Below are 5000 nucleotides of genomic sequence, written 5' to 3' on the forward strand. Positions count from 1 at the left end.
TGGTTGGTGCATAAACAAAACTTATGGTCATTTGGTAAGTCTGGACAGTTGCTAAGGATATTTGCGCGAGAGGTCTGACAATGAACATGGAATTTTGTACATGATTATTCATGTTTTAATTCCATACACTTCGAGATTTATTGAGTGACTTTATTCTTGGCATTTTATTAATTTATTACATTACGACTCATACATTTCTTCCTGTTTTCTAATTTCCTATAAAATGGTAGACGTTTACGGTCTTCCATTCAATTAAACGTGCTCTGCTGCAAACAAATTATACATATTACTGCAATATAGCCTTCTTGATATAAATAATAAGCCATGCGTTGCACAAAGAAAGCCCTTTTACCATGAAGTCTTAGGTGCCGAGATCTCAAGAGTTGGCTTAGAGACTGCGAAGGAACCCACATGCCACATAGGACATACACTTTGACAAGACTCAGGACACTTATGCCAGGAGACGAGTTCGCGGCCCGGATAACCAAACGCCGTTGACGCGCCAGAGTTCTTAGGACGCCATACCACTTTTTCCGGCTTCATTGGGTTTATAGTAAAAAAAAAAAGATGGAACCTGACAAGATTATTGTATGCAGTACTATCAAAGCAGTGCGTTGCGTTCCATTGGGCAGGTGATGTACGAGTTGGCGTGTGTGACGGCGGGACATGAAATGTTTTGAAATGTAGATTCCTATTAATCTCTCAGGTGACGTAGCTGAGGAAGCGAGAGCGAGCACAAAGGCTTCCTCCCTGCCCGCCTCGACGTCACGACGATCATTGTTCGACAGTTATGAGAATAAGCTCCTCGTACGGGACCGCAAACTGCTTCCTAGAGACACTAATGACCACGACTTGACATTTTTATGCTGCTACAACTTTGCCTCCAGACGAGTGTTCCCCCGTGGTATTCAAACTAGGTCATCTCACGGTATTTTTACATTACTATTTAATCTTTTGATTGCACAAAGAGTACGCTTGCCAAAGAACTCTCGTTCTGGCAGTCATAGCACAAACTTTAAATAATTTTATCTATTTTTTTCTCAAGAAAATACAACCATACCCTAAAGAATTTAGATTATGTTATTAAAGCCATATCACTTGGGGTGAATTCTTGTAAAGACGCGTGACGCCATTCGCCAGTGGGTCAAGTGGCAGCATAGAGATAGACATTCTGTTCTTTAAATTCTTTTTATTTTTCTCGGCGAACCCTTCTTGGCCAGCCGGTTGAGTGGCCAAGAACCGCTTCAAGACGGCATTCTCGATCTATATGAAAATATGAGTATGTGTATGTAAGTGTATATAGATTATATCTATATATTATATGTGTGTGTGCGCGCGCGCGTGTGAATGTGTGTATATATCGGCTGAGTGTAGTCCATTCGCCAATAATTCCCTGCAGTGTCCAGCCCTCCATCTCTCTCCCAGGCTGACCTTGCCCGTCCGAGGCTCCTCACAAGAAGAGACACACTTTCTCCGTCGACACACCGAATACCTTCACCAAACGTAATTATCGTCCACCAGCCAAGAAAGAGAATCAAAATAAGTCCATATATAAGGTTAAGTGGTCACCCTCGAAAAACGCAAGTGGGAAACCTTGTCCGCATGGTAAAAGGGGGCGAGCCATTCCATACGTATTGCGCCTAACAAGAACGGAGGGATTCTTTGCACGGAGGCTGGCTGTATGGATAAAGTTCGAGACTGGCTCCAGATCATAGCAGACAGGATAAATATCATCCTCAGGGAGAGAGAGAGAGAGAGAGAGAGGAGAGGAGAGGAGAGGAGACTATCCTCTGGAGAAAGAGGGAGAGATATAGATGAATCTTTGATAACAACCGAACGGAGTGATTGTTATACATGTGAACCGAGCAGAACGATCGACTTTTGCAACGTTTACACGACGTTAATGTCCTCGGAAGGCAATTTTGAAACGAAATATTGTCCGCGCTTATGGAGGTTTTCCTTTGTCAGAATTGATGCCGAGAACTGGGGCAGTCAGAGCACGATACCAAAGACGTTCCCGCGATTTGCGATCTGATTGTCAATTAAACAGTGTCAGCTTCTTTCTCCCGATTCCTCGAAGAAATGATTCGGATATCAGGTAGTTTCGAACAGGAAAATGACTCAATATAGATGTGAAATGTTTATCCAAGCACTATGGCCGTCCACGGTGGGCGTAATAACGGGGGATATTAACATTCCCAGGAGCAAATTGCTCATACAGCAATACCTTCTCTTCCCGAAATGCAATAAAGCTGCGCGGATCATCTTGGGGAAGCCGGAGATGCCGTCGCCAACAAACGGCCCAGAGCTCCCACGCTTACGAACCGCGGGTCGTTCTTCACTATTATACGCAGCCTCTTTCGTATTGGGAAAAAGTGTTTCCTTTTTATTTCTATTTTTTCAGTCGTAGATGTCAATGGGGAATGCCTTGTGTGCTTCTTTTTATCTTTGGATTTCTATTTTTTTCGTTTGTTTCCGTATTTCACGGTCTATATTTGTCCTATTTCTTTCCCTATTTAGCTGCATCTTTTTAATGGCTTTCTGTTTCATTTTGCCCGCTTCGCACGTTCCCTTCCCTTCTGTTTCCCCCCTCGCGGCCTCCTCCCATTCTCTCAACCCTTTCTTTCCCTCACCTAACCCCTTTAGCTGAGCCCCTTACCCCCTCCCATCTCACCCCACCCCACCCCCAAGGTCACGGCATAAATTCGGGCATAAAGGCGCCTCTCTCGCCGTCTCCGCCAGCCAATTCACTCGCGCGCGCCCTTCATCGGCGGTGTCCGCGGCGCTACGTACGAGGACAGCAACGACCTGCACTACATCACCAGGTCGTGTATCCCGCATCGAACCGGCTTCGCTCACGCCTCTACCCTGCCTATTACAGCCCCCTCCCCCCTTCTCCTCCCTCCATACCCCCTCCCCTCTCCTCCTGAACAACCCCTTTAAACCCCTCCTGATAAGCTGTATCATCGCCTTGTCCTTTTGGTATATTTCCGTCGAGGAGTTCCAATATATATATATATATATATATATATATATATATATATATATATATATATATATATATATATATATATATATTAAGATATGTGTTTTGTTGTTGTGGTTTGTTTTTGTTATTTTTTCTGTTGTTTTCCTCGCTGCTATGGCCTCAGTGTTTTCATGGCCAGCCCGCCAGTGGCCTAACGGGTCATCCGAGGCCGTCTGTCTCGCTCGCAGCCACGTGTCTCGAACTTTTCCTTCTGCTTGTCCGAAGTTGTTGGTCCGAGGGGAGGAATTTCTTCAGTCTGCTTAAACCGGACCAAGGGCGATCCTTAAACTCTCGAGGCCATTCTAAGTTATTAGAAACTCCATAAAGGCTGCTTTCGATCTGTCTCTCTCTCTCTTTCTATTTCTTTTCTCTCTCGTTCCATCCCTCCTTTTCCCCTCTTCTCCTCTGTTCCTCCATCTCTTTTTATCTGCCTGTTTTCCTTCCTTCCTCACTTCCTCTCCTTCCCTCCCTCCCTATTCCTCCCTCTCTTTCACCCTCCTCCCCTCCTTGTCTCTCTCTCTCTCTCTGTCTTCTCCTCTTTCACTCGATCCTCTTCTGTCAGACAGGTTATGAGATGGCACTGCAAGAGGCTCTCCCTCTCCTTTCCTCTCCCGAGCCATGGTTTTATGCCTTCGTATGTTAATAAGGCCAGTTATGGATGGCGGCTGTCCGCGGATAGCGAGCCGGAGCGACGAATCGTCAAGGGCTTTGTTTATGAACCGGCTAGGATGGCTGGGAGACGCGGCCTGCTCGGGGTTCTTAGAATCTTGAATAACTCGTCTCCTAGTTCGCTGTTTACCATTCTCCTCTCTCCTCGCTCTCTCTAATGAGTCTTCTCCTCTCCCTATTACAAGTTCTCCTCCTCCTCTCTCTCTTTCTCTTTCTCTCCCCCCCATCTCTCTCTCCCCCCCCCCCCTCTCTCTCTCTCTCTCTCTCTCTCTCTCTCTCTCTCTCTCTCTCTCTCTCTCTCTCTCTCTCTCTCTCTCTCTCTCTCCCTCCCTCCCTCCCTCCCTCCCTCTCTCTCTCTCTCTCTCTCTCTCTCTCTCTCTCTCTCTCTCTCTCTCTCTCTCTCTCTCTGTCTTTCCTTTTCTAATCTTATTTCCTTGCACTTCATCCCTTTTTTCATCTTTTATAAATGCCAAGCAAATGGGAAGACGCCCAACTATTCCTACTCCCATATTACAACTGTGGCAGTATATAGATCCATCGATAAAGGAGCAGCCATTAACCTTTTTCTTTGAGAGTTTTATTACAAGTTTGTATCACCGTGTAACAAATTACACAGAGAACAACAGTAATTGCTCTTTCTTCATTCTTTACATCTGTTTTTACTTTTATTCCATCCTGACCTTTCTATATTTTAAACATGATTTTTTTTTTCTATTCTCTCTATATCTCTCTCTATCTCTGTCTTTTTTATCTCTCTACCTACCTATCTCCCAGCCTGCCAGCCTCTGTCACCCTCTGACTCTCTCGCTCCCTCCTGGCCTCCTCCTCTCCTTCCTTCGTCCCTCGCTGCCGACTTTCCCTTTAATCCGGAGCCTTTTACTCTCTACATCTCTTCTTTCGCTGGGCGTTACGCGATTACCTCAAGAGGATAACGTTTTGCCACGAAAATTAGGTTTCGCCCTTAACGTTCTCGTCCGTAGCTCCCAATGGAAAGCAATTTGCGTGGAAGCAAGAACAAGCGCGATACCTGGAGGTTTATTCGGAGCCGCTCGTTCGGAGGCGCCTCGGCGATGACAAACGTCTGGAGTTGGAAATTCTTATCGCCATTCCAAGGAGGTCTGAATGCCTCGACTTCTTGTGTTTATGGTATCGAATCCGTTATGAAAAGGAGTACGTGTGAGTATTTTCTCATTTTCTTTATTGCCCGAGAACGGCTATTTGGTTAGCTGTTATGCGGATTTCACAGATTTTCTTCGCGTTGTGTTTCCATAGCTTTGTATTATTTCGGCCTATTTCCGTTTCC

The 5000-nt window shown here is 45.5% G+C and overlaps 1 protein-coding gene across 4 annotated transcripts in view; it reads left to right on the forward strand.

Annotated features, from left to right (window-relative positions):
* Positions 1-5000, forward strand: part of LOC113809071 (uncharacterized) — a 503521-nt gene that overhangs the window by 436554 nt on the left and 61967 nt on the right. For 2 of the 4 annotated variants that reach the window (XM_070142808.1, XM_070142800.1), the window contains one exon: positions 1-34. This exon is cut by the window's left edge and continues 22 nt beyond it. The exons of the other annotated variants lie outside the window; for them this stretch is intronic. The gene's annotated coding sequence lies outside the window, so the exon portion shown is untranslated. The remainder of the gene's footprint in view (positions 35-5000) is intronic. 4 annotated transcript variants of the gene reach the window in all.

Source organism: Penaeus vannamei, chromosome 3 (assembly GCF_042767895.1).
Source record: "Penaeus vannamei isolate JL-2024 chromosome 3, ASM4276789v1, whole genome shotgun sequence".
NCBI lineage: Eukaryota > Metazoa > Arthropoda > Malacostraca > Decapoda > Penaeidae > Penaeus > Penaeus vannamei.